The sequence below is a fragment of the Malania oleifera genome, chromosome 8 (genome assembly GCF_029873635.1).
Source record: "Malania oleifera isolate guangnan ecotype guangnan chromosome 8, ASM2987363v1, whole genome shotgun sequence".
NCBI classification, from domain to species: domain Eukaryota; kingdom Viridiplantae; phylum Streptophyta; class Magnoliopsida; order Santalales; family Ximeniaceae; genus Malania; species Malania oleifera.
Window position 1 is genome coordinate 53,519,297 of NC_080424.1, and position 13,037 is coordinate 53,532,333.

Sequence of the window (13,037 nt, forward strand, 5' to 3'; positions counted from 1 at the left end):
AGAGCCCGCCTCTCTAAGCAATATCCCCTTACTTAACCAACAATCCAAACAACCCTTGGAATCTTCAATCTACAATAAATAAATCAAATAGATGTGTACAAAGAACTTGCTCCTCAAAGAGCTGGTTAGTACAACAATTACAGCACAACTAATATACTTCAAAGTAAATCACAATATAAAATATAACTTGAAGCTCGAGGAAGTATATCACCGATTAATTCTTTCAATGATTGAAAGAATTAGAATTTCTAGCACAATTCTAGTAGAAGAAGATCAGATGAAAATCAGTTGAATTCGTGCACAATATGTCAGCTTGAGAGCAAAAGAGAGCCTTGAGAATTTAAGAGCAATTTGAGAGAGACTTTGAATTTTTTCAGAATTTCAATTCTTGGTTGTGTTGATTCAGTGATCTTTGAGGCTTATTTATAAACATGAAAAGGTACGTAACTTGGTCCCCAAGTGGCTTGAAATATTCCCCAAGTTTCCATAATTTTTGAGCCACAAACAACCCAATTTAAAAATTTGACCATTATGAGAAAATTCATAACAGTCACGTGACAGATGACTGTCCATTTTGGGCAGTCATTTGTCTAGTTAAAAGAAAGGGGTAGTAGGGCGTTAGTCGTCTATCCAAACATGCACAGACATCTCATTTTGCTCTGACAGTCGTCTGTCAAGCTCTTGACAGTTGTCTATCATGCTGTCAACTTCAAGCACCCTTCAGTATTTTGATCATATATTTTTCTGTATAACTCCAACTTTGATGATAGTGGTGTCCAATGAAATCTAGGAGAAAATCCTACAACTTTCAAGTTGAACACATTTCAAAATAAGGATGTTTTGATGGAAAAAAAGGTACATCAATGCAAATGTATAAAAATTAACAACATTTGAGAAATCCTCTTTTTGGTGCTTTTCATTCCAAAACTGATTCTATCCTTTTTGAAACAATTTTTTACCTTATAAAAATATTTTCCAAGTATGTTCAAAGGTATCTAGGTCCAATAAAATAACCTAAGAGTTTCATGCATCCATATTGAAATTCTTTGAAGTACTTACATGAAATTTCCTAAACTTTCTCAATTCTTGAATTCCTTGAGGCCTTTATACTTGTTTCATCTTTCTTTGAGCTTTCCATGTTGATCACTTGGGCCTTCATTCTTTGAATATATTTCTTTAATATCAATGCTCTTATGATCTTCAAGCTTTAAACTTTAAATTCATGCTTCAAGCTTGATATAATCACCCTTATCTGAGGTACAAGCTCTCATGAACTCTTTAACCTTGTATTCTCCATTTAGTCCTGAAAATATATCACTTAAACAAAGCATGTTAAGTTCTACTTATTTTTTAGCATCAAAATAGGATATTAAGCCTTGTAAGGCCAACACCTATGGTCAATCTTGTGCAAGTAATGTAGAAATATACTAGAAAGTAAATGAAACGATTTAATCAAACATACATGCACTAGAAATCAGTAACGTAAAGGTGACGTGCAGAAATGTTATCGAGGTTCAGTCAATTGCCTATGTCCCCGCCTTGGCTAACAAGCACAAGGATTACCCCAATAACTTGCTCACTTAAATGGGTGGAGCGGCCTATACAAACCAGGTCAATTCAAGAGATGACCTTAACCGTTACATACAATCCTTACCGGACTGGATTATCGCCCCCTAAGGCCATGCTTGGAAACACTCAAATTTTACAATCAAACGGTACATAAATAGTGCTTTCACATAGAGCAAATTTGTACCCAAATGCGCACAATCACATACACATCAGTAACATGAATATAGTGTAAGCTCTTTGATGCAAGATTTGTTTAATCAATACTCTACACAGTATAATCGATATGAAGCTCAAGTGTATTCAACACAATACAATCAGTGTGATGCACAGGAGTATTCAACACAAGCAGAGACTTGGAATCTAGATAAAATATTTCAGTAGCACATCAATATTCCAAGTTCACTAAATAGATAATCAAACTAGTTCCAAAATGATTTACCTCAATGAAGTAAGCAGCACAATACTAGTTTGAAAAATTACTTGCTTATTTGAAAAACCTTTGCACACCAAAAGCAAAGCTATTGGACACTTGCAATGGGATGCAAATATCCTAAGCTTCTTTGGTTTAATCCCACACAAGATTTATAATGGAGAAATCCATGGGATAAACCTAGGCTAAGCTCTTAAAGAAAAGTCTCAAGTACATACACAAATAGAAGTACTAGCAAGTAACAATATTCACATAACACAAAAGAAGCTCTTACAAACTTAGATTTTATCAAGTGGATGTAAGCTTGAAAGTATTTAGGCAAAGGGTGATTTTTCAGTAGAGAGAATTTTTGGCTAAATCACTTTTTGCTAATCTTCCTCTAATCATGCAAATGAAGGCATATTTATAGCCAGGTGAAAAAATAATAACTGTTCAGGACAAAATGGGTATTATTAAAAAGGTCCCAAAAGATTAAAATCCGATTAACCCGAAATAACCCTGTTTTACCGTGGTTAAACTAATTTTAACTAGGCGAGGTTTCGGGTGACTGAACCTAGGTTCGGTCGCCCGACAAGACACAGCCTGAAAAGTTTTTCAAATAAGTTCGGTCGGTCGGCTACAGGTTCAGCAGCTTGAAACAAAGTCAGTAGCTTAGCTACGTAACTTCGTGTGCCTGAACAATTGTTCGGTGGCCCGAACAGAGGTGGTTGGTTGCCCAGGGGTATATTTGAACTAAAACCATCGGACTCCTGAGTTGGTGAACAGTCCCTTTCGAGGAGTTCGGGCACCCGGGGAAGATGTGTGTATTTAGGGCTCGGTCACCCGAGGGCTGGTTAACATTTTGACTTCCAAAGTTTAGGTGCTCGAGGAGTTTTGTGCTCCAAAGGTTTGGTTGCCCGAGCCCTCTTATCTTGCTTAGTTTTTTTCAATTTTGAGCACAATTAAAACACACTCATATATTTTATGCCATGTGTGTGAGTGTTGGAGCCTAGGGTCTTGCTATGGTCTAATTGAGCTTACGCTATATTATGTATGCATGATGTGCGGGTGATAAGCATACAATCATAGCCTAGGTTACTATTACACACTCATATAAATTATTACAGACCGATATGAATTATAATTACAAGTTACAAGTCTTCACGGTCTTCTTGTTTCTTCAAGTGTCCTTCCTTGGGATATTTATTTGAGTCTGCACAAGCACTTGACAATCATCAAATGTCAGTATTTGTCATTATCAAAATCGGGTGCGACTTATAAGGTCAACAGTCACCCATTGGTTGTGACACGTGGCCTCGAAACTGAACATATAAAAGATATTTTTTTCCTTTTTTGTTCATTTTTGCATTCTCTCTCGTCTCTCCTTTCTAGAAACCTCTATGCGCTATCACTTTCTTTCTCTCACTATGCCCGTGAAAACCATAACCCTCTTTTCTCTCTCACTCTTCTTCTCTCTGAGCACACACTAGAAACCCTAATCCTCTATTCTCTCTCACTCATCCTCTTTATATTTGTGAACACCATGAAACCCTAACTCCCTTTCTTTTTTCTATTTTTGCGAGAAACTCTCTAAAAACCCTAACTCTCCCTTCTTTGAAATCCTAACTCTCCCTATCCTGGTTCAATTCTCTAACCCAAGATCTCCCTCTCTCTCCCTCTCTCTCTGTTCCTCGATGAAGACGTGGTCTTCTAGTTTATCCTCCTATTGATGTGATCTCAAGATCCCTAAGGAATCTGATGGATGGTTCTGTGATGGTGGGCATTTGCAGGGTTGCCTGAAACTTGAAGATAAGAATTCCCTTCCAACTATGTTTTGCTTTTAGGGTTCTAAAAATGTACGTGCTCCTTGTAATGTTGTGATGTTATCTTTCGAGTCCTGGCTTGATGATTCGGGTGCGTGTGATTTGATTTGGCTATAAGTATGTGTGTGTAGGGGGGGTGTTCAGATCTGTGTTCTAATGCATGTTTAGTGTTTGTGCTCAGTCTATGCTTTGAACTGGGTGTGGGTGAAAGGGTTTCAGGCAAGTCAACCCGCCTAAAAATGCGTGAGTTTGGCCCATTGGACCAGTTTAAGTGGGCTTGGCTTCCAAGAATGGGTTGGCCTTGGACTTGTTTTAAAAATGGGCTAGCCCTGGGTTCTAAAAGTGGTTTGGGCCTGGTTTGTTTGGAAAAGGGTTTGGGCCTAGTTAAAAAAGTATGGGCCTGGTTTATTTAAAAAGGTTTGGGCTCGGTTTATCTAAAAAGGTTTGGGCCTGGTTTATTTAAAAAGGTTTGGGGCCTAGTTTATTTAAAAAGGTTTGGGCCCAATTTGTTTTAAAAAGGTTTGGGCCCAGTTTATTTAAAAAGGTTTAGGGCCGAGGTTTTAAAAGGAGTTTGGGCCTAGCGGTTTCAATAGGAGTTCGAGCCTCTATTTTAGAAGGAGTTTTGGCCTGGGGCTTTTAACAAGAGTTTGAGCTTGGGGGTTTTAAAGCATGTTTCAAGCCCATGTGTTTCAAGCCCATGTGTTTCAAGCTACCAGCTCAATATGGGCTTGTGGGGTTTTGTGGACTTAGATTCACACTAGCCTAGGTTCAAGATCAAGTTTAGGGATGGGTCCTTGGTTCAAGGCTCAGCGTGTTTGAGGGTATAGGTTTGGGTTTCATGGGAGTAGGTTCAGGTTTAGGTTCAAGTTTTAGGGTTCAATTTGCATGGGTCTGTAATGACCCCAAATCTTAGGTCAAGGTTTAGGTTCATGTTCCTGCTTTCAAAATATGCACCAACAGTTCATTATTGCATATTAGAATAGGAAAGGAAAGCCAATCTTACCTATAGTCTTCAACTCCTCCGGACTTCTTTTCCTCTCTTCTGAGTCTATTTTGGGATAGCCTTTAGGGTTATTCTGGAGTAGCCTTCTAGGCAAGGAGGTCCATTTCTGTGTGTTGGATGGAGGCATTAATGTGTGTGAAAAGGAAGGTGTATTCCCAAAAGGGGGTGAATTGCGTTTTTAAAAGTTTCTTTAAATTCTTTTTATAAATTCCCAACCTTTTGTAAATTTAAAAAGAAAAAAAGAATGAGTTTTATTTTTAATGCTTTAATTAAATCAACCACAATCCACACAAACCAAATACTTTCAACAATGACAATCCAATAAACCAATCAATCAAATATAAAATACTTAACCAACACAAAAGTTGTAGTAGTATTTCCTTGAATCAATGTTTGCAAAACTCAGCATAGAGTTTGATTATAGCTCTGTATTTATGGATCTTATACTTTTCCTTTTAACTAAGGTTTCCGCAAACGATTGATCAACGTACTCCCTTTAAGGTTTCCACAAACAATCAATCAACGTACTTCCTTAAATTAAAAGTTTTTTTCAACCTTAATTGTCTCGGCTACCTGCACTTAGATACACAATCATACAATTTATATTGGCAGAAAAATTAAAGAGTCAAGTTTGAGAGTGAGACCAAGTTTTTACAAGGTTCGGCTTATACCTAGCCTACATCCTCGCCTTAGGCAAGACGACTTAAGGATTCCATTATAACGTTCCTTTGTGGGCAGAACAAATCGTTTACAATCCCTCCTTTAGGGTGGAGCCCCCTCTCCAAGCGATACCCCACGCTCGGTACAACGATCCAATAAACCTAAATTGTCAAACAAAACAAGGAAATAAGAAAAGATTCTTGTGTACAAGAGATGCTCTTAGATATAGCTAGTTAGTACAATTTATAGCACTAATATACTTCAAAGTAAATATCAAAGAGAATGATATTTGAAGCCCAAGAATGTATCACCGAAATTATTCTCTTGATATGAATTGGTAACTTAGAAGTTTGAGCTCATAGAAGAGTAGTCAGATGCTCAATACATCTTAGAAAATCTCAGTAAGAATATGTGAGTAAGGGAGCTTTGAGAGAGAGAGTGAGCAATATGACTTAAAAACAGATTTTCAATTCTTGGTATAGATTTGATTTGAGAAATCATGTATTTATAGGCTTCAAAAGTGTTTAATTCATGTTGCTCAAGTTACTTGGAGTGTTTCCCAAGTTTATGCAAAGTTTGGGGCACAAGCAACTCAAATTTGAATTTTAAAAACTTTTAAAATAATAGCCGTTAATGAGGGTCAGGCGCCTGATGCTACGGGGTCAGTCGCCTGATCCTTCTAAACACTGTGTAAATTTTCTATTTAAAATAGGGTCAGGCACTTGAGGATTCAGGGGTCAGTCACCTGGACCTATGCTACCTGTTCAAAATCTGTTCACAAAAATCTTCAAGCGCTAGAGGTCTAAAGTTCAGTCGCCTGAACAATTATAAAATCTACTTTTCAGTTTAATGTCAAAAACTCTTAGCCATCTTACTTTGTAACTTTAAAAAGCTTTTTCCAAGGTTTTCAAAATAAGGTCTCTAAGTCCATATCAACCCCTAATGAGCTTCAAAGCATTTCAAAATGATATTTATAATGAAATACTTACATAAGTCATCCTAAAGACATAAAATCTCTCTAAGCTTGAAGTCTTCATATTTATGCTTTGAATCCTCTTAGACTTAAGCTTCAATAATCTTTAAGCTTCCATATGTTTTGAACATCTTGGTCTTTTTATGCTTTCTTTTGATCACTTTGTTGATGGAATATGGCTTTACGATACTTGTGATCTTGAATTTTCATTTCTTTGATCCTTTTGAACTTTGTCATATAAGGTTTCCTGAAATATCATCACTTAAACAACAACTAGTTAAATTAACCATTATTTGTTATCATCAAAACAAGATTCGAAAGCCATGTTAGGCCAAAAATCTCCCCTTTTTTGATGATGACAAATAAGGAACAAATATGAGAAAACCTTGATAAGGCTCCCCCTTACAATGTGAATGCCTTTTAATAATTATGAAAAATGAAGATTTCAAATATAAGTAAGTTCAAAAGTCAATAAGTCACAATCAAGTATATTATGTTTTAATGCATTATAACTCATGTCAACATATATGCTTATGGTCTCATTCTTCTTATTCTCACATTTTTCTCATTATGCTCATTTTTTCTTTCACTCCCCCGTGCTATATCTCATGTCAAGATTATGTGTTTTTACATATTTTTCATGCTCTATATCTCATGGTTGCTCTCTTAAGATACTCTCTTCCCATGTTTGCTCTCTAAAATATCTCTCCTCCTTTGACATCAATCAAGAAGAAATGAGGAGCATAGTCACAAAGATTCTTAGGATAACACATTAAGAGCATAGTCATATAGTTATTAAAAAATTACAAAAAGTCATAAGCAAGGTAGTTACAAGCCAAACTAAAATAAAAGAAAAAGCAAACAAAGTAAGACAAAGACTAAGCCAATAGATAGATAAGACTTTAATACAACATAAAATAAATCAAGCATCAGTAGCATCATCATCATTATCATCATCAGCTTCAGCTTCCTCTTCATCACCCTCCTCACTTCCTTCCTAAGATTCTTCATCAAATGAAGCATCACTCCGAGGGGCAGAACCGGTATCCATGGGATCAACATTATGAGATGAGCTAGCCCTATACTACTCTATGTGAGTAAGACGGTGGTCAAGTGAAGAACAAGTAGTGTGAAGTGAGGATACATTCTCCTATAGTGATTGGAGACCTAATCGCATATCTCTGTTGAACGTTGTGAATTCACGATGAAAGGGTACAAACCAAGAAGGAGCGTCAGTTGGAGGTCCTTGTTCCTGTTCTGGAGGAGGAGGAGGTGTAGCTGCCAGCCTTTGTGGTCGTTCTCCTTTTAAAAACCAACCCTGCTCACGCTTTTCATACCCCATTTGCTTCAACATTGTGGAATTGAAAAGGTCATACTGTGTTTTCTTTATGAATAATTCGGTACGGGTAGTAACACTGAGGTGAGCAAAGAGAAGGTTAAGAACACCACCATATGAAAGAGTGACTCGACTAGCCACTAATTTTTCCCACATCCACTTCAGAATTAAGCTAGATGAATCGAGTTTCTTCCCTTTCAGCAAACACCATAACACAAAACAATCTACGTAGGAGAGATAATCATATGAACCAGCTTTTGGTAGGATATTGTTTGTGATAATTTTCTAAAGTATTTGAGCTTGAAGATTTAGCTATTTGTACATAGGAGGATGGCCAAAGTAAACAGGTTCCTTTACCATAATTAGTGGCAAGAATTCCTTGAGAGTAAAACCTTGCTCTAGAATCCATGTTTGTGCAAATGCTGGATGCTCAAATTCACCTGGGCTAATATGCAAAATAGAAGCTAAAGTTTATGGAGATAAAACTATCCTATTTCCCTTAACCTCAGTGGTTAGTACATTTTCTCCATGTATCATATTTGCATAGAAGATTTTCACTAGATTTGGATACAGGCCTTTGGATTGATAAGCTACAAAATTCTTCCAACCAATATTCCGAAACATTGGTAGGATTTTCAAAAATTCTGAATCAAAAAAGGAGGTATCTTAACCTTACCAAAAATTGGTTCCATAGAATGAAGATGTGAGCAGTATCGATGCTTCAATTGAGGTGTTACGAGCCATTGTTCAATGTTATTATCATCTCTCCTTAAAGAAGGACCTCGGTTTGCTGTAGTTTTGGTGCGTGGCATCTTTGATTTTGGAAGATCAAACGAACTAGCCACATGAAACCCTAAAAACCATGGGAAAAGGTGTAGAAGAGTGATTAGGAGGCTATGATTTGAGGGATTTGGATCTAAGAGTTGAGGGAGATTAAGAGAAGGAGGCTCGGGTGAGTGATGGAGCAGGGTTCAGTAGCTTGGAATCTAAAAAGTTAGGGTTTTCGCACTAAAAATATATAGGACCCGTGAGGTCAGGCACCTGAAGATTTGGCTAAGTCGACTAACAATTTATGAAATTAATTTTTCAGCAGGTAGTAACATATCAGTCGCTTGAGGTCTGAAGGCTCAGATGCCTGATCCTCCAAATTACATTGCTCAGTCGTCTGAGCTTCCAAGCTTAGTCGCCTGACCCCCGTAATATTTTAAATTTATCTTTTGACTCAACATGAAATCTTCCTAAATCATTGTCTTACTCTGTAACAACCCAATTTCTCTTCTAATTGATATAAATCTTTCTTTGGGAAGAGATTTTGTGAAAATATCCGCCCATTGGTCATTTTTATTTATAAATTCAAGTAGTATATCTTCTTTTTGAACATGATCTCTTATAAAATAGTGTTTTATGTCAATGTGTTTTGTTCTTGTGTGTGATATTGGATTTTTGGAGATGTTTATTGCACTTGTGTTATCACACTTTATTGGTATGGCAGAATATTCTAGATTATAGTCCTTTAATTTTTGTTTTATATACAAGGTTTGTACATAGCAACTACCAATTGCCATATACTCAACTTCAGCGGTTGATAAAGCTACAAAATATTTTTTCTTGGAAACCCAAGAGACAAGAGACCATCCTAGAAAGTGACAAGTCCCACTTGTACTTTTTCTGTCAATCTTACAAGCCACATAATCTGCATCCGAACAACTAATCATTTCAAAACTAGTGTCCATAAGATACCATAGTCCTAAATCAATTGTTCCTATTAAGTATCTTAGGATTCATTTAACAGCTATTTGGTGAGATTCTTTGGGTGTTGATTGAAACCGTGCACACATGCATACACTAAACATTATATCTGGCCTACTAGCTGTTAAGTATAACAAACTTCCTATCATACCTCTATAATATTTCATATCTACTGGTTTTCCTTTTTTATCTTTATCGAGACTTATGGAAGTACTCATGGGGGTACCTATGGGCTTACTACTTTCCATGTTGAATTTCTTAAGCATGTCTTTTATATATTTGAATTGATTTAAAAAAGTTTCATTCTTTGCTTGTTTGATTTGTAATCTTAGGAAGTAGTTCAATTCTCCCATCATGCTCATTTCAAATTCCTCTTGCATACATTTAGCAAATTCCTTACATAGATCATCATTAGTTGCACCAAATATGATATCATCTACATAAACTTGGATTATAAGCGTGTCATCTTTCTTAGTTTTGATAAATAAGGCACTATCAACCTTTCCTCTAGAAAACCCCTTTTCTAGTAAGAATTCACTAAGTCTTTCATACCAAGCCCTAGGGGCTTGTTTTAAACCATATATAGCCTTAGTTAACTTGTACACAAAATCGGGTTTTTGAATGTCCTCAAAGCCCGGTGGTTGTGCTACATAAACCTCTTTATTTATAAAACCATTTAAAAAGACACTTTTTACATCCATTTAATACAATTTGAATTCCTTATGAGATGCATAAGTTAAAAGAATTCTTATTGCTTCCATTCTAGTTGCAGGAGCAAATGTCTCATCATAACCTATTCCTTTTTCTTGGTTGTATCCTTGAGCTACAAGTCTAGCAATATTTCTTACCATAATTCCATTTTCATCCTTTTTATTTCTAAATACCCACTTAGTTCCAATGATTGAATGGTTATCCGTTTTGAGAACTAAAAGCTTTGCTCTTTAATGCTTACCCTAAGAATATACCTTCATCAGCTTTTGCATCAAATTTACCTAAATCATATTTATCATTTAATACAAAGCATTTGCATCCAAAAACATGAAAGTAAAAAATGTTAGGCCTTCTACCTTTCCAAAGTTCATAAGGAGTTTTACTTAAATTTGATCTTATTGAAACTCTATTTATCACATTACATGCGGTATTTACCATTTCAGCCCTAAAATATTTTGGTAGCTTATGTTCATTTAGCATTGTTCTTGTCATTTCTTGGAGAGTTATATTCTTTCCTTCAACAACTCTATTTTGTTGTAGAGTTCTAGGTGCTAAAAAATTATGATTAATTCCATATTCATGGCAAAATTTTTCAACTTCTTCGTTGTTGAATTCTCTTCCTTGATCACTCCTTATATTTGAAACATTATATCCTTTTTCATTTTGAAGTTTCTTGCATAAATTTATTAACATGTTACAAGCTTCATCCTTGGAGGCTAAAAATAATACCCAAGTAAACCGTAGAGTAGTCATCAAATATGACAAAGGCATATTGCTTACCTCCTATGCTTTAAGTTCTAGTAGGACCAAACAAATCTAAATGAATAAGGGTCTACTAGTAGAGATATGTTTCTTCTTTCTAAAACTTGTTTTAATTTCCTTTTGAAGTTGGCAAACATTACAAATTTCATCTTTTATGAATTTTGTATTTGGTAAACCTGTGACTAACTTCTTTCTAGATAAGTTTGATAATAGATCCATGCTTTCATGTCCTAATCTTCTATGCCAAAGCTAACTAGCTTCATTCATGGCAGCCAAGCATGTTACATTTTGAGAGATAAGATTTTCCAGGTTTATACAATATACATTATTTACCCTATAAGCTATGAATAGAATTTCATGTTTTTTTGAATTTTGAATTGTGCACTTATCTTGCTTAGAGACTATGTCAAACCCTTTGTCACTAAGTTGACTTATGCTTCAAAGGTTATGTTTTAATCCATCTACTAACAAAACATCATCAATTGTAAGGGAGGGTTCTTTACCTATTTTACCAATCTCAACGATTTTACCTTTAGCGTTGTCACCGAAGGTCACATACCCTCCATTTTTTTGAACTAGGGTGGTGAACTTTGTTCTATCTCTGGTCATATGTCTTGAAAAACCACTGTCCAAGTACCATTTTTCCTTTGATGGAGTGGTCCTAAAGCATACCTACAAGGAAGGATTTAAGGTGTTACTTTTGGAACCCAAACCTTCTTAATTCTTTTTAAGTCATATCTATTTTTAGTGTTCACTTTCCATTCATTTTTTATTTTGACATACTTCTTTTTAAGTGGACAATTAAACTTTATGTGTGTCTTATTCCTACACAAGAAGTAAGTAGTGTGTTCATGAATATTTGTAGATGATGTACTAGCATAGTACTTTGCTTCTTTTACAAAATATGCCATTGAAATTAGGAATAGCTTCCTAAGAAGGGGGTGAATTGGCTTTTAAAATTTTCTTTTTAAAGTCCTTAACTTCTTTTAATACTTAACCAATTCTTTGACTTGTTTATCTATTTTGTCAATCAAACAAGAACTTGGTTTCTTTTAAATATTCAACAAGACAACTAATAAAACATTCAATCTTCAACGACAATTTGTTTGCCAAATATAAGTTCACTGCAACACTATTAGATTGATGGAAGATTCAAGATTCAGTACTTTCAGATTTATAAACACAGGTCACTCAATCTCATGATTTATACCATTCAATCACTATATATTTATAGTATATGTAACTTTCAGCTTTTGTATTCTGTTCAGCCCTCTGGTGAATGTGAGTTTGAACAAAGCCCGATATATATGAAATTGCTTCTTCAATATGATGTTCAATATAAAATCCAATTACTCTTTCCAAACTTCAAAATTCAAATAAACTCTTAAGTTAATTTATCTTTGGGATGTTTAACCAAGTAACGTACTCCCCTATGGTTTCCGCAAAGTATGGTTTAAACAGCGTACTCCCTTTCAGTTTCCACAATCCCAAGTCAAAATTAAACCTTAAGTCTGTTTTATTTCCAAATACACGTAGTTTGTATGATTTTCAAATTTAAACCATCCACACAATTGAAATAAGTTCTGAAAATTAAGAGTAAGGGAAAGAGAGAGTGAGACAGAGATTTTTACGAGGTTCGGCTTATACCCAACCTACATCCTTACCTTTGGCAAACCATAAAAGGATTCACTAAACATGCTCCTTTGATGAGCGAAATAATACCTTTACAACACTCCTTGGTTAAGACTAGAGCCCACCTTCTCCAAATGATATCCCCTCGTCCGGTCACTCCTTAACTAGGCTAGAGCCCGCCTCTCTAAGCAATATCTCCTTGCTTAGCTAATGATCCAAACAATCCTTAGAATCACCAATCTACAAGAAATAAATCAAATAGATGCGTACAAAGAATTTGCTTCTAAAAGAGCTGATTAGTACAACAATTCATAACTATAATATACTTCAAAGTAAATAACAATATGGAAATTAACTTGAAACTCAATGAAGTATATCACCAATTAGTTCTTTCAATGATTGAAAGATTT